The sequence below is a fragment of the Rosa chinensis genome, chromosome 1 (genome assembly GCF_002994745.2).
Source record: "Rosa chinensis cultivar Old Blush chromosome 1, RchiOBHm-V2, whole genome shotgun sequence".
Taxonomy (NCBI): domain Eukaryota; kingdom Viridiplantae; phylum Streptophyta; class Magnoliopsida; order Rosales; family Rosaceae; genus Rosa; species Rosa chinensis.
In genome coordinates, this window is record NC_037088.1 from 29,961,401 (window position 1) to 29,982,350 (window position 20,950).

Genomic DNA, 20,950 nt, shown 5'->3' on the forward strand with positions numbered 1-20,950 from the left:
TATCAGTTCTAGCATTGTAGATTATGAACACAGGAGCAAAATTATGAGCAGCAACCTAACATTCATATAAAGTTATTGAGTTCACAATGGAAGTACTTTTAATCAAATAATTACACAACCAAACAGTGTCTAGAAGAAAAACTATTGCTAAAGACTGTCATATAGAAACGGCAGCACATGACTTGTAAGTATATACCTCAAGAGCTTCATCTAACTTTCTCAAGTACTCTCAAGGGATTATGTTACACAAAGCCATGGACAACAACTAAAATCTGATATGATGATGGGATAACGAAGACTCACCGCTCCTTCAATCCTGAAAATGTGGGCTGCTATGCATGGAGACCCTGTTTCTGCCTGGAATCTGCAGAGGAGCAAGCATGTTATAGAAAAGATAGCAGGTTGAAGATGTGGACAACCAAACAGTTAGAGCAGCGAGCTTACATTAGGAGAGAGACCCGCAGCAAACCAATGCCCACCACCAGGATGATGATCTACCCATATGTTTTGAGCAACAGGCTAAGAGAAGAGAAGAGCGCAATGAGCACAAAAACCATGAAGAAGAGAAAACGAAAATAGAAGTAGTTAGTATTAACAAATGCAAACCTACTTGTCTTCCATTCATTGTTTCTTTTTCCGTTGATCTAGATAAAGCAGAAATGCAAGATATGAACAAATCTTAAGAACCGAACCATATAATACTGAAATTATCACTGAAGTAAATAACTCTTGAATGTCAGCAATCATGGTTCACATAAAAACCTATGATTAAACAAATAACTGTTCAATGTTCAGTGCAGCAAATAATTGTTCCTATAAAATTCATACCTGAATCCAAAGTAACAGAAGCTGATACACACTGTTCCCAGTGCCTACAGAATCAAACAATTGAATTTAGACAATTGTAGAGCAGCATTATCACACAAACTATGATCTGAATACGAAAAAGAAAAGCACCGAAAATAGACGAAACCAAAAATAAAGATAATAAACTGTGACAGGTCTACCTGAATAACAATAAGAGATGAAGATAATGTTAATCAACAGACAGAAGAATAATGGCAGTGAAACGATACAAAATTCCGTCGAACACAATCTGCAAAACCCAAAAAAAAAAACAATAATGAGATCATGAAAGTAATTATAAAACAGATAAAACAAAAGCCAAAAAACAATTCACATGTATTAAGATAGACCCTCCCCTATTCCTAAATTGAAATTCAGTGATACCTAAATAAAATCAAAATACTCAAACGATCTTACATGAAAATCATCGCAAACCTCAAATGTAAAACCAAAATCTTACCTAAAAGTGAATATAATGTGAATATAATCCAAATACAAACTGGACATCATTGAATCAGAAAAAACCTTTTAAAACAACTCATTGTAAAATAACAAAAATTAAACTGAATTTAAACTGCCCAAAGATTGCAAACAAATTTATAACCTCTTTCATAAAAACTACATTGCTCCTCCCTAGAGATTGCAGACAAATTTACAACAAATAATGAATTGAAAACAATAACAATAGGCAAATCTATAAGCCCTTGCATGAAAACTATACTGCTCCTCCCTAACTAAATTGTAGACCAATGAGTGCAAACTAACAAACTACTCCTCCTTAAAAGCAAAGAAGATACAGCTCCCTAACAAACGACACCACCTTAAAGTGTATAAATTTAAGCAAAGGACATTAATCTTATCTAGGCCAAAAGTTGTATAAATTTCAGCCTTATCACACAAAATAAGCCAAGCTAGTAAAAGTTGCACCCTTTCGAACCCTATGCGATGCAAACTGCAAGGAATTCTCAAGTGATAAAACCTTGATCTTCTACTTCCAAGTTTCAAGTAAAGATGGGAGAGGGAAAAAAAAAGAAAAAGGAAAAACACATAATTCAAGCAGAACAGTAGGCAAATACCAACTGATCAAAGAAAACACACACAGCTTCCCGTCTTCTTCTTCTTTCTTCTTTCTCTTGTTTCCCTGTTCTCTTCTCTCTCTTTCTTTTTACTGTCGCCTCCTCTCTGTCGGGGGAACAACAAAACCCATAAGAATAGTTACGCGGCTATGATATAATCTGATTTTCATTGTTTATATACATACAAGTGAATAACTTGACTGTTACGCGGCTATACCAAAAATGGTCACCTACAGCCTACTGAGATACCTAAGTCGGTGTAAACTATAAACAAGTGAGAGGTAGAATTATAAGAAGTCATCGAGCTCCCTTATTTCAAATTTTGAAAGACAAATTCACGAATCTTCTTGGTAACAGAGTATTCCACTATGTATGCACAGGAAGTAAACAAAAGAGGGTATCTCAATTTCTTATTTAAATATATAGCTGACAAACTCACTTGTTCACAATTCTCGAATCTTCTTGGCACAGCAAAAATTCACGTTTACAGTGGCAATCACCACTAAGATGGCCAGCACGAATCTGTTCCAGCATGAATTAGCTCATGTATCACTACTTGGTTGACCTCATCTTGCACGTTCATGTGATTACTACACACCATTATCTGAAAGACAAATCATTCACAAAAGCCATTTTGTTCAAATCCCCGAAATTTCTTGCTATTATGAACCGCCACAGAACACACCCTTACAGACACAAAAGGAGAAAATTAAAAGAGCTAGAGAGCAACCCAAATGACGCAAACACTCATCCTAGGAATGACTTAGTCATTCCTCAACTACAAAGTGAAGTTTGTCACATTTGTAATAATCAAAATCATTTCAATTTCAACACAAAGTAGTCGAAACAAAGAGAAAAGGTCAAGTGTATAGTACCCATCCGCGGCGGGTGTATACTCCGGCAATCTTCTTCTCGCAATGAACAGCCCAGCAAGACCCGTCTAATATCCCACACCCAGATTTCTCCAGATGCTCCAGCATAAACTTCACCATCGGAGCAGATCCAAACTCGATTAAGACTGATGCTCCAGCAGAAACTTCACCGTCGGAGCAGATCGAAAATCGATTTCTCCAGATGCTCCAGCAGAAACTTCACCATCGGAGCAGATCCAAAATCGATAGTGGGGGATCTGCATGGATTTTGGATCTACTACCTTGTTCATGATTGAGAGATCGAGAGATACAGGAAGGAGAAGGAGGACGAGAGAGAGAGAGAGAGAGAGAGAGAGAGAGAGAGAGAGAGAGAGAGAGAGAGAGAGAGAGAGAGAGAGAGATCCAAACAGGAATTAGCGTTTTGTTTCTGAGGAGAGGGCTTTGCCCTTGATTTCACCTTATCAGCTTATCTACATTCTACACAAAGACGCGTTTGGTGAGTTGTGAATAGTTAGAAAAATATTTGTTTTAAATTGCAGGGACACGTTTGTGGGCTTTGGTGAGTGTCGGACCAAAGAAAAAAAAGGAATGGTGAGTGTCGGACCAAAAAAAAAAGGAATGGTGAGTATTTTTTGGGTGCTGTCACCATTGATGTAATTGTGGGGATTGAATGGTATCTATAGGCCATATTTGTTGTAGTGATCATCAGATCATCATCCCATTATGATCACATGCTCGCACCTGGATTTTATTCCCCATCCTCCCTTTCGCTTCCAAGGTATGTGGTTACAACATCAGGGATTCGTTGCTATGGTGAGGGATTTCTGGAATAATAATTCAGTTTATGGTTGTCCAATGTTCATACTGGCCGCCAAGCTGAAAGCACTTAAAGTTATGTTGAAGGCTTGGAACACTAGTTCTTTTAGGGATATTACTCTTCGAGTCAGATCTTCGAAAGTCGAATTAGACCGTTTGCAGCAAGAAATTTCAAACTTGGGTCCATCAGATTTCAGGTACATGTGTGAGAATACTGCTATCTCGGAGTACCAGAATACACTTTCCATGCAAGAGACTTTTCTAAGAAGCAAATCTCGCATTCGTTGGTTGACTGAGGGAGATAGAAATACTACTTTTCTACACAACATGGTGAAGATTCATCGTGTTCACAAGTCCTTAGTTTCGCTCAAAGTTGGTTCTCAAATACTACTTGGTCATAATCAGGTTGAATCACATGTGGTTCACCACTTCAGTTCATTGTTCACACAAGATCCTCTTATTACAGACACAGGTTTGGTGGCGCGGGTTATTCCAGCTTTGGTGACTGAGGAAGAGAACTTGGGTCTCACAGCGAGGCCAACGGCAGAGGAAATCCACAGAGCAGTTATCAGTTTGGATGGCTCTAGTGCACCAGGTCCGGATGGGTTTAGTGGTGCATTTTTCATTCCTGTTAGGAGGTGGTCTCTCATGATGTAATCGCTGCAGTATCTAGTTTTTTTGATAGCGGATTTATTCTTCCTCATTTCAACTCCAGTTTGATTATTCTTATTCCTAAAAAAAATGATGCAGACAGTATCTTGGATTACCGTCCCATTGCACTGGCAAATTTTTCTTTCAAAGTGATCACCAAAATACTTGCTGACCGGCTTAGTTTGGTGGCCTCTAGAATCATCTCACACGATCAGAGTGGGTTTATTAAGGGACGCTCAATTGTGGATCCTGTCATCCTTACTTCAGAGTGCATGAATCTTCTTGATAGACGTGGTCATTGGGGTAATTTTTCCATCAAGTTTGATATCAGTAAGGCTTTCGATACTCTTGATTGGAAGTTTTTACTTCGAGTACTTCAGGCTTTTGGCTTTGCAAATACATTTATTACATGGATTCACAAGGTGCTTCAGTCTGCTTGATTGTCTATTCAGATCAATGGTCAATCTTGTGGTTTTTTCCAATGTTCACGAGGAGTCAGGCAAGGTGATCCTCTTTCGCCGCTTCTCTTCTGCCTTGCAGAGGAAGTATTAAGCCGTGGTTTAACTAGATTGGTCTCTAAGGGCAGAATCTCATGCATTGCAGCTCCAACTAAGGTTACTCCTCCATCACATGTCTTATTTGGTGATGATGTCATGGTCTTTATGCAAAGCAATCCTCGTAGCCTTCGTGCTCTCATGAAGTTTATGGATGAGTATGCCCGTAACTCTGGGCAAGTTGTGAACAAAAACAAATCATCTGTTTTCCTGGGAAGATATGCTCTAAGACGTAAGGAATCCATTCAGCGTATTTTGGGAATTCGGGAGGGTCACTTGCCTTTCACCTATCTAGGAGTCCCTATTTTTCAAGGTAGCCCAAAACAGACTCACTTTCGATCAATTGCGGATAAGATTAATGCAAACTTACTGCCTAGAAGGGTAAACAATTGTCACAAGCAGCCCGATTACAATTGATTACATCTGTGATACAAGGCCAGCTCTTACATAGCTTTCAAGTTTATGCTTGGCCATGGTCTCTCCTTTTGAAGGTAACGTAATGGACAAGGTTTTTTTGGTCTGGTGATCCATTAAAGAGAGGATCAGCTTTAGTTGCATGGGATATTTGTTGCAAACCTATTGACCAAGGTGGTTTAGGGCTAAAAAACTTGTTTACTTTCAACCGGGCTCTTCTCCTTAAGAATTGTTGGCATATTATTAATGCATCTTCTCCTTCAGCAATTTTTCTACGTGATCGTTTCTTCGAATTCGATCACTTCCAATATGCAAACCTTTCAGTATTATCAGAGATCCGCGGTTTGGCCTGGACTCAAAAAGCTTTGGCCCACTTTTCATTCTAAGATTATTTGGTTGGTAGGGGATGGAAATAGTATTAATTTTCACTCTGACAATTGGTTGGGGTCGCCGATTTTGGCAAATCAACAGCTCACGCCAGTGTTACATTCCTTCATGCCAATCAAGGTTAGTGATGTTATATTTAATAAACAATGGTCCTGGCCTTCTCTTTTTAGATTTTTCTTCCCGAACATTGCTTTGAAAATCCTTAATACAATGTTGCCGTTAGAAGAAGTCAGAGATCAAGTAATTTGGCTCGATAGCCCAGCTGGACAGTTGACCACGAGGGATGCTTTCAACTTTCTTTCACCGCCAAATCCAATTGTGGGTTGGAGTAAGTTAGTGTGGCATAAAGCCTTGCAGCCACGTAGAAGTTTGGTTGCTTGGAAAGTTATATATGGGAGGATGCTTACTGATGATATTTTACAACAAAGAGGTACTTCTCTTTGCTCCCAGTGCACTTTTTGTCTCATGCATGTGGAAACAATGAGCCACCTATTCTTTAATTGCCACTTAATTCATGACTTTTGGGAATGACTTGCTTCTTTTTTCAACGTGAACTTGCTGCACAGTAATTCAGTACTTGAGTTTATAAGCCCCGGTCATACAAATGAAATGATACATTCAACAATGCTACTTTGGGGATTTGCCTTTTGTATTGCTTTGTGGTGCATATGGACATAAAGAAATAAAGTTACGTTTGATGGTGCATCATTTGACTCAGTGAGGTTTAAGTATCTTTTTTTGGTCTCTTTAAAGGAGTCGGCATCCATTCAATTTGTTTCTTGCACTGCTACTTCGAGAATGCAGAATATGTTTAATGTGCTTGGTCTCTCACCCTTGAGTTTGAAAGCTCCAAAGTTCATTCCTGTGCATTGGGATCCTCCTCCTGTAAATTGGCTAAAAGTTAATACCGATGGTTCTTTTGGTAATCCGGAAACGGCAGGCTTTGGGGCGTTTTTAGAGACCATGAGGGATTGTTTCGGGGTGCCTTTGCACATAAGGTTGAGGTTCCGAGTGCTATTGATGCAAAGGTATTGGCAGTAATAGAGGCTTTGGGGGTTGCCTGGAGAAAGGGTTGGACTCACTTATGGCTAGAAACGGACTCATATCTTGTGGTGCATTACTTCACTAATCCTAAGTTAATTCCATGGAGATTGTGAGTGGTGTGGAATAATTGTGTATATTTCTCTCGTCTAATCCACTTCAGAGTTACTCACATTTACAGGGAAGGCAATATGGTAGCTGATGCGCTTGCTAATTATGGTGCCACAAATGTTGGTGCTAGGTGTGGGATTCTTTACCTACCTTCATTGCTGGACATTATGGAAAAGACTTATCGTCTGCTGTCTCTTATAGATTTCGTTAATGTGGGTCTTTAGATTTGTTTTGATTCCTTTTGATTCGTTGGATATTATTGTTGTTTTTTCTAGTTTTTGTATAAGAAGAGGGCTTTGTCTCTTCTCTATCTGTTACTTGTTGGGCTTTGGTTTGGTCCCCCAACTTATGTAATTTTGCACTTTCTTTTAAATAAAATAAAAAATAGGGGGATGGGGGGTGGGTTCCCAGAGTGTGGCAGACCCTTCTCCTTTGGGATTGAAGGTGGGATTTGTTCCCTACATTGTCTGCCTCCGAGGAAGTAATATCGCCTAATCCCTTATTTTATTGAAAAAAAAAAATGTACATCAACATTCATAACTAGCACAAAGTCTGAATCAAAGCCATTTGGCCCGAATTTACCTCGACATATTTGAAATCTGAAGAACCTTAGATTCCCAATCTTCAAAATTCAATCATCACGAGTTGAATCGTTGCAAGCCACCTTGGGACCGAAGAAAGCTTCTACGTCCTCTGGCCTTCAAAAGTCCCCAAGAATGGCCGCCTGAGGTGGCAGGAAACGTGAGTTCCAATAAGGCCAGGAATTGCAGCGCCGCCAACACTTCTTGCCGTCGTAGCGCAGCCCACAGCTCAACCCAGGCGGCAAAGCTTCCACAGACTTGGAGAGGGGAGTGAGGCGAAGAGAATGGAACAAGTGGAGTGGCCAACGGTGGCCAGAGGAGGAAGAAATCGACCGGTGAAAATTTGACCCTGACTTGGGCTTGGGAACGAAGAGAGAGAGAGAGAAAGCTTTCCAAAAATGGAAAGTTGGTATTTTCTAATTTTTTTGGATTTTTTTCCTATTTAACGAAAATGAAAACTTTTTTCGTTGATCGTAACTTTTTCATACGAACTCTGATTTTCACTTTCCGCATGTCCACGAACTAGTATCGAAGCACTTTACAATTTCCGTGAATGAAGTTTTCACAGAATCCTAATGTATAAAAAGTCAACCCTTGACCCCTCGAAAATAAAACGTTTCGAGTAATTATTTCCGAAACACTTTCTCTCCACTCTCGAACCACGATATTGTACTAACGTACATTTTATTAATTTCTGAAAATTTCAAGAAATTAATAACGAATTTTCGGGGTATTACACTAATACCATCTTAAAATAGCAGTCTTCTTCTTCTAACTCAGCAAAATTAAACTCTGATGGCTATGTTGATCATGGCAAGTCTGCAACGTACTCTCAATTTTGTTATCTGAGACTGTCTTGGTAAACTTATTGTGGTAGGATCTGGAGGAGTTGGACAAACCAGTGTTCCTTTGCTGAAGCTTTTTCCTTAAGAGAAGGTTTGTGCAAAGCCAAGCAGAAATGTATCACAACATTGAAGTTGAAGATGACTCGAAACTTGTCATAGACTGTGTTAATGGCGTTTGCTGTACAGCTTGAAGGTTCAAGTCTATCATCAAAGACATCCAGCTAATAACTAGAAGCTTTGAAATATGCACCATCAAACACAATTTTAGAGAAACACCGTTCATCATACGACACACTCCGCCACTCTGCGTCTCTCTGTCATGGCAATTGCAGCTGCTTCTTCTCTTCCCTTGGGTAATCACTAATCACGATCACACTCCTCTTTTCCATTTGGGTTTCTTGTTTTTTTTTTCTCTCAATATATGTCGGATCATGCCTTACTGCAATCACTGAACCCACCAATCCTGAAATACCCGTTTTCTATTTGCATGCCTTTCACAAACCCATTTCGATTTTTCGCCTTTTGCTTCCAAAGTGCCTAGCTTTAATGCTTGTGGGAAGTTTTAGTTGTTGAAGAAACACCACATGCAAAAAATGATTGATTGCTGCAAGTACTAGTTTCATGCTGTTAATCATGTCCTGTTCTGTTAACTTAATAGTTACTGTCATGTCGGATACTTGATTTAATAGTGAATTATTTTCACCAAGTGGTTTCTTGTTTGCATTAGCTCCCACTTGAAACCTTCAATTTTTCAGCGCGGGACACTTTTGAAACTGTTGTTATCGGTGTTTTCAGGTCATTCGCATTGCCACTCATGCCACACAGAAGGAGTTTGTTGTTCGACAAGACATGGGATCTCAAGCAGTTGGATGAAACCTCCTTTTGATGGTCGAAGATACCCTGATCCTCTGGGTGTAAGGTATAGCTTAGTTTATGATGATTTTTCTTATTTACAGTCTCATTAATTTTTTTACAGAATATGTAGTATGTTTTGGGGTAGTCTTTACCGAGTATAATATGCTTTTAATAGTATAATGTAACTGTTGCCTGAGAAATAGAGGAATGAAAGAATGCCTTCCTTTAGATGAAATTAAGTCTACTTGAGTGAACATGAGTTTTATCTTTGGTGCATGTTTTTTCTTATGGAGGGAATAATGAACTTCGATTCCTTTAGTCCTAATATTGTACAAATTTACCCAGCATTTGGGTATGAAGTTTTTAAAATTAGAAATGGAGTTTTAGGTGTAAATTGAAAATGAAGGAATTATGAGTAATTAAAAGAGTGAGTCTCTGATCGTAGGTCCATAACCTGGCAGCAAAATTTTCTACACTTTCATTAGATTTTCATCTGTATGTCATAATCTTAAACTTTTTTTTTTTTAAACAAAGTTTACCCTTTAGTTGTTACAAAGAAAATTAAGTTCTATTACAGTTTGAAGTGCAGGAATCCGTTAGTTGGACCAACACAATTCCACTGGCTGTCTATTGGACATGGTCTTTGCCTTTCCAAAGTTTCGGTTGCTGCGGATTTCAGATTCTGCTCCTGAATCTTCTAGTTATATGACTAACCAGGGTTATCATCCTCTTGAGGAGTTGAAAGCGTGCAAAATGGTCCGAGACACTAAACTCACCTCTGCTGAAATAGCAAGAACAACAGTCGAGGTCTCTGTTTTCTAGAGAAAGGCTGTTTACTAATTTTATAGTTTGAGTTCCAAAATCTCAGTTAGTTGGCCAATGATGATGATATGTATTATATCTATTTGCGGGACAAAATACCTAGAGTCAACTATCAATGTACTTGGTGTCATTACCATCCATGGTTAAACATTTTCCTTCTGCCTTAGGCTAACGACAGTGCTTTGCTGGTTTTCCCTGGGAAGATACACTCTGAACCACATGAACAAATTTCTTGGGCTGAGTTTCAATATGTTATCGACGATTATGGAGGTCTTGTGAATCCTCATCTTGAAGTGCATAACTTTATATTTTGTTTTTATTGTACTCTTGATTTTAATTCCATCTTAATTACTTTTGTAGATTTTATTTTGAACTGTTTGATGATGCGAACATATTAGAAGATCCTACAGCAAGTAACCCTGTGGTGAGCATTTTCTTGCTTTAATATGTTTTTTCTCACATAAATGCAAACCCTTCAGGTCTAATTCTTTCAGAGTTTGAGCAACTCTTAACTAGGGCAATTACCCTCCACTCCTCAAGTGTGTTGGAAAAGAAAAAAGGTTTTAAGTGATTTAGTAAATTATTCTTTGGTGCCAGTTCTAGGTCTTATATCAGCAATCTGTGTGTGTGTGTGAGGTTGTTTCAGAGATTTAAATACTAAATACCATAGTTTTGCATTGATGTAAAGTAAATATTTAGATCGACTGCTATAGGTAATTGCATAAAGTCAATTTTATAAAATTATTCTAGGATATAAATCCTGGATTTTCCCTTTTTGGTATTGATATGTTCTTAATTATATGCACTTTACATAGTGCAGCAAAAAAGTTGCTTCTATAGGAGTTCAAGAAATTCTATCTCAACATCTATATCAGCCTAGATAGTGGACTTATTCTGGTTCAGATTGTAAATTTAAATATTCATTTATATTTCTTGTATCAATACTTATGCTCTTGGATAGTTGGACATTTCTAATATGAGTGCATTGCCTTCAGAATGCTTTGTTTGGAATGGATATCCCTACACACAACAATGGAAGAATAGCTGGAGGATTCAGCATTCTAGATGACCAGAACAGTGACGATATTCCTTTTGATGATCATTATCTAGAGGTTAGCAAAGATAGTCGTGCTTTTTAGAAGATATATGACAATCTCCCTTTTATTTAGATTGGATGGAGGTGCCAGAAACATAGGTAGGAATGGAAGATGGGGGGTGGGGGGGAAAGTAGAATTTATTACTTATTTGGTTTGATGAAGAGAATTTGGACATGGTAAAAACTATTGAAGTGTAATGGTAAAACAAATTCTGAATGTCCTTATGGTTGTGATTGGTCTTGGACCTCGAATTATTAGCAAGGAAATCCCTTTTAACAATGACAAATAAACTTAGTTGCAGGAATAACGCCAAACATCTGTCTCTATGAATTTGATCTACATGGATTACCGGGCATTTTCAGCCAGCCAACCTAAATCCTGCCAAAGACTATAAATTTTATTAGGGCTGGATGGCTAACTTGTCCCCATTAACCATGTAGTCTACTTTTTTTAATGACACAGAACTCTGGATGAGTTTCCTGGGTATTCAAATACATAGTTGCATAGTTTACAGGATAAATAAGGCTACCAAAACTTTTGTGCTTGATTCCTTGTTAAGAATTATCTTTTTTTTTTCTTAAATCTGTTGCTTACATTTCTAAATTTCAATATTAAGTTATAGTTCATGCTCACATGCCTCTTTTGCTCACGTAGGTTGTACAATCTGAAGCTTTTGATGTTCTGGACTGGGAGATACCTGATGCTTCTACCTTGATTCATCCCATTTATTTTGCAAAGTGCTTAACAAAGGTAATCCTTGCATTTTGATCAGTAGATGTATGATGATTGAAATTGTTAATCATGAGCGAGTAGTTCCAGATATTCTACAAGGGATTTGGATAAGATCATATTGCATAATGTTCATCATTGCTTGCTATAGCCGTTGTTGTAACTCCATTTTCAGCTATGGTGTGGACCCTGTGGAGATGCCACTCAGACCAAGGGCCTTCTGTTCTAAAGTTATGAACTTTCTTATGAGTCATTTATGTTTTTGCAGTCACTTGTATGTTTATAAGTGGGTTTATAAGTGGTACTCTCAAGCCAAGCAGTACTTTCTTGACTTGCTTTAAATCCATATGCTGTGGCTCATTACAAAAAAAATATAAAAATATAAAATAGTAATAATATAATTATTATTATTGTAAATAAATAAATATTAATCCTGCTTCTTCGTTATATGGCGGGGAACATACTTTTAGAAGATGGGTGAAGTTATGGCTATTTGGAACCGAACTTAAACACTCTGGTTTCAAATATATGCTCATAGAATAGATATGGTCTTAACTCTTATGAAAAAATTGATATGATATAGGAAAAAAAATCATTTAATATTTGCGCTTCATGTTGGCTTCACAAGGATTGAAGTTGAAGGAGATGCTCTCTCAGTTATTAATGCTTTGCAAGAATGCTCGGAGGATTATAGTTCTGAGGGTCATTTAATTGACGAGGTTAAGTTTTTATTTCAGTCTTTTTCTAGTTGTAGTAGCCACTTTGTCAAACGAGAAGGCAACAAGGTTGCTCATCGTTTGGCAAAGGAGGCGTTGAAAGTTAGTCAATCGTTTCTTTGTCTGGAGTCGGGGCCTAGTTGGCTTCATCAGTGTGTCAGTATAGATTTCCAGTGCGAAGTCTAATGTGGTCAATCCGTTGTACAACTACTAGCTGGCTGTTGCAAGGTTGTTCCATCATTTCATGTATGCAGTTCATTATTATTAATGAAGTTCTATTTGATCAAAAAAATATTTGGGTCTTTTTTGACATTGCTTTCACATATTATAGATCATTTACCTTTAGGCATGTTTTTCACAGGCCATCAATATCAGACATGACCGGAAAATGGATCACCCATCAAATGGTGTTTCTATTTTAGGATGCCTCATACCTGCATTTGCTGATGAAGAATTTATGTAAGAAGACTATTTCATTATGAGGATAGTGACTATTACAACTCGGATGAGAAAGGTATTTTTCCTTTAGTATGGAGTGTGTATCTAATTAAACTGATACACCAGACCGTGGGTTGAGTAAAATGAGCTTTTTCTCTAGATGGGTAGGGTGAACAATTTGGTATTTTCTGTTGCCATTTTCTTTTCCGACTCTGCACGTTTGTTGAAATCCATATTTGTGGTCATTAATTTCTACATACTAGTTGAGTATCATTGTCAATCAGTCTGCTGATGAATTGTAATCAGGTGAAAATCTTGTTCTGGCCTGTTCATTCTTACAATTTACATTAGCTGGCCATTTCAAGTTAACCAAAACTAAATTTTTGTTTAGATGGAAAAGGAGTGAGCATTAGTTCCAAAAGTGACCGAAGCAAGAATTGCTTAGCACTCTACCGGTTGGAGATAATGAGAATAGAGTTTGTTCTCAGTATATGGTGTTCAGGCATGTGTGGACTTTTTACTGCCATCTATTCTACTTTTCTCACTTTTGCTATTTAAATATGAAAGTTCTGCTAATAACATCATCTTCATTTCTAATTGAAGTCCAAAAGATGTTGCCTGTGTTTTATGCTGGCTAATTGGACACAAATATGCAACTTTTCTTTACAATTTTTGAACTGAGATAGTTTGAAGTCTTCTATGTTATTTTTCATTTTATGACCTTTGCAGTCCACAATTAGCCTGCAAGATTTTCAAGATGCGGAACCTGATTTTCTTTATAAAATCTATGTAGAACGGTTCAACGAAAGAGGTATTAGATGCGATGTTGCTCTTAAAGCTTTATGCAAAAGAAAAGGACTTCAAGTTGAGGTAATTAATATTTCTATTTTTATAATAAGCTGCATTTAGGGTCAAAGTTGTAGTATACATGGAAAAAAAAATATTGAAAACAGTATATATTGATTAATGTTGATAGATCCACATATGAGTCAAATTAATCAAACCTGTTCATTTACTTATTCATACCAATTGAAGTTGTGGGAACTTTACTAGGAAACCTTATGTTGAAATACCAGGGGATTCTCTTAACATTCCAGGTTTTCGGTCAAGAGAAATTAGTCTATATGACTATATGCCCTTAACTTCTGACAATGTCTGGAATTATCAATTACCTAAAATGGGTGATAGAAAACAGGAAAAGAGGTTGGGAGTGGAATGGCTTTAGGATCAAGTGTATTATGGGCTTCAGTTGCTGCTATTCTAGGGACCAGTCCATCGCTTCTATTATGATGAATCAGTTGGCTGTTGTGAGTGGGGCTGGTTTTTAGTATTACAAGCAATCAGAAGTTTTTGTGTTTTTCTGGGTTACTAATTGGTATCTTTTCTAGGTTTTGAAAAAAAAAAAAACACACACACACACATAACACGTACAGGTAGAGAAGAGTCTCAATCAGCCAAGCTTTCCAACCCTATACCTAGAATATCTTCAGTGGTTTAAGTTTGTAATTGATACAGTCATTTTGAATAGGAGTACGCCTGCATTCTTATTGCTAATATTCATAATGGAGGCTGCTTGATATTTACTGGATTTTAGGAAGAATGTCTGTGCTGATTTCCGACTCACTGTGTACTTATATCTTATATTTGTACCAAAACTCTTAAAAAGATTCTTTAGTTGCTTGCTAGTTGCTACATTCAGATTTAATAACTGAATTGAGGTGGTCGTTGAATAACTCTACTCTCTTGTAGGGAGCTCACTTGATGGGGGTGATACGCTCAAAGCAGCATATAATTTAACCCTAGAAATATCATTAATAGTATAAGCAAGTAGGGATCGTTCTATTCCGGGGATTGAGGGTACACCTGTCAATGTAAGACAATATAAACAATTAAAATAAAAACAAAGTATATATATTTACACATATAAACACTATTCACGAATTTAGGGGGGTTTTAGGTTTTGGTTTCTTCGAAAATTAAAAGAATTAAACTAAGTATAAACAAAAACACAAATACAAGAATGAAATGTAAGAAACAAAGATTAAAACCAAGTTCATGATTGAATTCGAATAAACCCTACATTGTTCTTCCAAGTCATGTGAAAGGAGTTGATCATGTGAAACATTCGAAAGCAAACGATTTCCCATATTTTACTTTCAACGCTAATTAATCTAAGTGAAAGCACAAAGACTAATCCTATCAAACATGTAATCAAGCCCTAGAAAGCTAGTCATCACATTCAACGCAAGAAGCATCAAGAAAGGCTATCAACTCAAGTGCACAACTTAGTATGAATAAGTTCACCTAATTGCAATCCTCTTCAATTGAATTCAATTTTTGTCCAAAACCTTTACTACTTTCGATTTAAGTTACACAAAACAAAAAGTTGATTTCATGTTCTTAAATCTTGCACCATTCATATCAAAACCCTAAGTGTTTCGAACCACATAAGATTAAAATACAAAAGATATCTATAAAGCAAATTCAATCGAACAATCACACATAAGCAACTTTAGAATCACAACATAGAATTCGAAATCCTTTATTCAATCATAAAATTTCAGATTATAAACCTTGTTCAACATAAACGTTAACTAGAACAATCTTTAACGAAATCAAACAAGGAGAATCAAAAGTGATTACAAGAAAGAAGGTTGAATTACACCGTGAATGGAGATGTGATGAAGAACTCGAATGATGACTAATGAAACTCGAAAGCTAGCTTCAAAGGAACACGGCTTCAAGGTGGAATGATGGAGATGACTGGCTTGGTCTTGCTTCTCCTTCCTTGCTTGAAAAGCCAAAGGTTGAACTAGAGAAGGAGAGAGCTTTCGCGCGTGGAGAGAATTTTCTGAATTGTAGGGTGTCTAAAACGTCAAGAATGAGGAGTATATATAGGGACATTGGCCTTGGTCTCCAAGTCTTCATGAATCTCTATTATTTTCCCAAAGAATTATTTAATAATTCTGCATAGCTTTGACCAATCACGTAGCGCCATGTAGCCCTGGTGTATCATCCAACCAATCACAAGCCTTCAAAATAAGTCCCAAATATATTATTGCCGAATATCCATGAATTAATTCTGATTTTCTTCTTTATTTTCGGCCAAAATTCCTTTAGGAATTGTAGGAACGAATCTGGACTTGTTTTGAACCTTTCTTCCTTAAATCTCTCCATGGACTACCTTTAACGTCATCCCTTGATTTTCTCTTGATTTTCATGACAAAATGCAGATTTTATTCCTTATTTTCGTCCAAAATATATTGAGGGGCTTTAGGAACGAATCTGGACTTGTTTTGAGCTTTTTCTTGTTGCACAATCCCTGAAACTCTCCCCTATAATATTTCCAACTTTTTTCCTTGATTTCTTCTTGATTTTCACATTATCTTCATGATTTCCCATGGCAAATCAGATTTAATTCCCAAATAATCTCCATTACGTCACAAACCCTAATTCCATGGGCTTTTATGGCCCTTGATCCATTTTGCGAAAATCCAATTCAAATCCATAGAGTTCTTGGGCCTCGTTGCTTCAACTTCAAGCCTTTTCATCCTCCAACGTCTAGACACTTCATTTTTCATTCTTTTTCATGGTTGCGTTGGAAACTTGCTTGGGAAGCCTTCTCCATTTCGCAGGGTTTCCTAGTTGAATAGGAAGCTATTTCTTCATTTCTGCTGAATTGTGTGACCCTTTTCTTCTCATATTCGCTCGTCTTGACGTTCGCAAGCTCCTCTTTCCATTCGTGAGTTCATTTCCACCTTTTAGCTCGGAGGTCCTGAAATAGAACTATTACAGAAAATAGAAACTTTCCTAAACGAAATAGAAACTTACTAAAAATGAAAAATAGAAACTTTCCTAAACTAAGAATGGAAACTTGCCAGAAATGAGAAATGAAAACTACAAAATGGAAACTTTCTACAATAAGGACTTTCCCAATCAAAGAATGGAAACTTTCCCAAACAGGGATTTTCAAGGAAATGGCGCAGAAAATGTAGGGAAATGCAGTTAAAACGTCGCATTAAATGTCCTATCAGGGGGTTGACAGTCTAGGTATGGATGTAGTCTTCTCAGGGTCAGAAGTACAAACTCATCGTTTTCCCTTCAGAGTCCGGGTAAGCAATAAGCAGTTAATCGTATTTAACATAGGACATACTGTACATGCCACGTCTGGCTATGTACATGGAGTATGCACTAGGCTTAATAGTTATATTGATTTTTACTTGATCCTAATGGTATCATGCTGTTTTCTCCTCACTATGCATGCAATTTTTGACTACTGACTTAGCTTTATCCTGGTGGGCGCTTAAGTATTTATTTACTTAAATCTTGAAAGTTACTAACACTTGGTATTCAATACAAATTTACAACAAAGAAGGTTCGATTTATTTATCTACCCCCTTTCTTCCTTGGAAATTGAATTCATTTCTCATCTCACTTTGAGTCACAATAGTTTTTAGTTAGTTATGATAGGCATATACTCACGATAGAAAGAGCTCATTGATTTTGTCATATATAAACTCTTTTTCATTTATTTTTTTTGAGGTGAAGACAATATTTTTCAGAGATTGCTTAAAAGCCTTCTACTCTTTTGCTTTCAAGGATATTTTAAGAACTCTGAGGTTGATTAATATGATCCCACAAAAGGGAGGTGGGAATGGCATCTTTGGCGTTGCAAATGGTATCTGTTTGACGCGGAAACCAGTTGGCTTGCAAACTGTCTCTTTTGAGCGTGTGTGCGCAGGCGTGCCAGCACCGTGGGGTGCAGTCGTCGGGGGAGTCCCTTGACCTGACTTCTTCTTCAAGCGCTGTGGATGAGGAGAGCACAACCTCGTCACAGGGTTCTTCTCTAGCCTTCCGAGAAAGGACTTCTTGCCTTACGGATAAGGACTTTAGGTGTGATCTCTTCGCGTCACCGAATCGATACTTAGTATTGTAGACTAAGCAGAGCAATCAATGGGAAGTTTAGAGAAAGCACGGGTTTGCTGGGTTGCGAGGGCGTTACCCTTGCTTCGCTGGTTGTATCGGTGGCAGTAGTACTGGCAGTCGGTTCGCGAGGAGACTAGGACTGGAAGCACGGTCGCCGGGTGATCTGGTGATGCTGACAGTCGGCTCGCGAGGAGACTAGGACTGGCGGGCGGTCACCGGGTTTCAACGAGGTTGAAGGTTTGCTCTGGGGAGGCGTTGTAATCGCTGGGATTAGTTGATTCAAGAAAGGTCCCTCTTCTGTCCTTGAACCCTAGTATTATACTAGGGCTTTGACTGTTCCTTGCTATAGAAGGATTATTGATTGAAGTTTCCTGTCAATCTCTGCTACTTGATTCCAATAAGGTTTCGTTTTCCCTATGGATTACGGAATGGGCGAAGCTGTAACCCAAACCCAAGCAGGCTTATTTTTGGGCCGCAGGTATCGGCCCGCTATGCTAATCCACTAAAGGATCTTGCCAAAAATACTTTTGGGCTTAAACATGCCCCCCAGGCCCCCAAAAGCAGGCCCGCGAAGATGTAACTAATTGAAGGGGACTAAAACGACGCGTCGGACGCTTAAACCGATGTCATTAATGAAGTCGCGTCCCTTCGTTTACAAAACACCTTTCTGTCGTATCGTTTCCCTCACAAATTCCTTATTTAAACCCACGACCGCAAGACTTGTCACATCAGAAACCTTCCAGTCCTTAAACCGGAAAAACCCATTTCTTCCGATATCTCCTTCGCAGACACCCAGAAATGGCTCCCCAAAGAAAATAGCAATCGATCAGAGGAAGAGTTAATGAAATAGTCGCCCATACTTGGGGAACCAACATCAGTGCCCGCATTCATCTCCAAACATCTATCCATCGACCCCTGCTCCTTCGATTCTCCGACCCACCAAACCGGACTGGGCCAGCGCCACAAGATGCTATTCCAACCGATGCTGCGCTCTCTACGGCCTACCCGTCGGCGGCCTATTCTGGTCCTCCGAAGGACTCCTGGAGATTTCAGCAGTGGGGAGCTCAAACCATCGAGCCAAAATAGGACATTTGGCCGTCCTCATCAGTTCAGCGGAGACCTCTTGGTATCGCGAAACGAGGGCGCGGGATCTGGCTCGCTGGAATGCAGCAGGTATCACACCACCATCGATCTATGTTTCCATCTTCTGCGCGACAGCAATAGTTCGCCGCTCGCTGCCTTTCTGTGTTTCTGGAATACCGCACCAACACTTTTGACTTTAGATTCGGTCAAATGAGTATCACCTTGCTGATATTCTTGCCATCACTGGCTTGCCATCGATGCGACCCTATTTGCATGGTCAATTTGATTCTGTGAACTTTACTTCGACCATGGCCCAACACGGTCGTACCGCCCACAATGCTCTCCACGATGGTTGGCGTATTACAGCCGGGAGCACAATGCGACCGGCGGAATCGCTTTCCTGGAGTATTGGCTCTGCAAGTTCATATTCTGCACCTCCTCTTGCAAGCCCACTGGTACTTGGACTCTTCTGGCGACGGCCCTCTACAACGGCCGCACGTCGGGCTCAGGCAACCGGTACTAGGAGCCCTCTACCGCATGTTATATCAGGCCACGATGCATCCATTGAGACTAGCATGTCTGGCCCCTTCTGGGTCTTGGACTTCTGGATCCAAACTTACTTTCCATTCTTCCGTCGGATGACATCCCGCTACTTCCGCCGGCCGACCAACTCCTGGTCGTGGTTCAGCCATGAGGGAAGGTACTCATCCCCTCCTTACTCCGAGTGTTTTTCCTACCTGTATCTCCTGGATGAGATGCCATACTGCGATACAATTTTGGGTAGAGATTCCACCTTTACTTGAATATGCTTCCTTCTGGCGATCCTGCTACAGTGATGCGCGCGCTTAGCCTTTAGCCGCGTGATCTCCTGCTCAGATATCAGGATCGCTGCTGAGAACTTAGTTACAAGCTTTACGCTCCGAACCATTTCGCTCGCCAATTCGGCCTCGTCCAATTGGTGCCATTTCCTCTGTACGATGCTTGGAACTATAATTGGAACTATAACACTTCTTGGAGTAGATTCGGGCCCCCTACCGGGCCTGCGCCAGCACAAAGCATGCTCGCACTGGTTGATCTTCCTGACTGGGCTCAGGTTATCGATGTCGTGGACGGGACTGAGGAAGGATATGAAGCATGGTGGGCAGAGGTCTCCGTTAATTGCTGGACTCAGCGGGATGATGAACTCTTTGCGGCCATCTTCGGAGAACTGAAAAAACCCTATCCTGCTGATGTTGAAATGCTCGCTCGCTTCTCTGAGGACGCTACACGATCCCAGCCTCTTCCGACAACACAACCGGCGCGAGCCCCCTCCCGGCCCAGGCTGGTATCGTAATCCGCGAACCCCCTCTGGAGGTAAGTATCTTAGTTCTATCTTATGTATCTTTCTTCATTACTTTCTTTTCACTCACCCCTCATTGGATCAGGGGAACGCGCCACGTTCTGGCAGCCGCACGATCCTCTCTTCCCCGGCGCTGGCCAGCCTGGAAAGCAGAAAGCGGTGATCGCGAAGCCTGAAGTTGAAGATTCCTCCTCTGACGATGATAATCCGCAGACCGTAAGAATCCTCTATTCTTAGGATCACGCCTTCTCTACGAGCTAAGTCTGACCCTTTGATTTTGGCAGGTCGCCGCTGCTTTGGCTCACAAGCGCAGCCGGTCGGACCCTCACACTGACCCCTGGGAAGAGGATGAACCAATCGCTGATCGACTTGTAAGAAATGGTAAATCCACGTTAGGATTACTCATCCTTTATTTCAATTCCTGTAACTGTCTTTGCTCGCAGGTTCGTCGCCGGTCCTCTAGACAAGCTGGGGAAGGCCTTCGACTGCTGGTGAAGAGACATCTGCCTCGCAGGCCCAAGCACCCACTGATTCGAGCAATCTTCCACCTCCTGCCAGCACCGTGAGCAACACGCAATTGGCCTCAATTCCGGTGCAGGTCATAGACGACAGGTCGCCCGAATTGGAAGAAGGAACAGCCTCTTCAGACACGCCGCCTGAGGAACCGATCGCCGCACAACTCCTAACGCAAATAGCTCTTGATCCCCTTCCTGATGAAGCAGCTCAAGGCCTGCGCCGATAGCAATCTGCA

At 39.6% G+C, this 20,950-nt stretch overlaps 2 long non-coding RNA genes and 1 pseudogene across 3 annotated transcripts; 1 reads left to right on the forward strand and 2 right to left on the reverse strand.

Moving 5' to 3' along the window:
* Positions 1 to 265: 265 nt before the first annotated feature.
* LOC112190203 lies at positions 266 to 634 on the reverse strand. 2 transcript variants are annotated; one of them, XR_005806798.1, is made up of 3 exons: positions 611 to 634; positions 445 to 519; positions 266 to 364 (listed from the first exon to the last, which is right to left on the reverse strand). It is a non-coding gene; the product is annotated as an uncharacterized LOC112190203 (long non-coding RNA). The 2 variants fall into 2 exon arrangements; XR_002932300.2 differs by having other exon boundaries at positions 607 to 634.
* A 400-nt stretch (positions 635 to 1,034) lies between these two features.
* LOC112186631 lies at positions 1,035 to 3,190 on the reverse strand. Its single transcript, XR_002930839.2, has 4 exons — positions 2,798 to 3,190; positions 2,362 to 2,526; positions 1,923 to 2,028; positions 1,035 to 1,096 (listed from the first exon to the last, which is right to left on the reverse strand). It is a non-coding gene; the product is annotated as an uncharacterized LOC112186631 (long non-coding RNA).
* A 5,223-nt stretch (positions 3,191 to 8,413) lies between these two features.
* On the forward strand, positions 8,414 to 20,193 carry LOC112164767 (annotated as a pseudogene).
* The last annotated feature ends 757 nt before the right edge of the window (positions 20,194 to 20,950 follow it).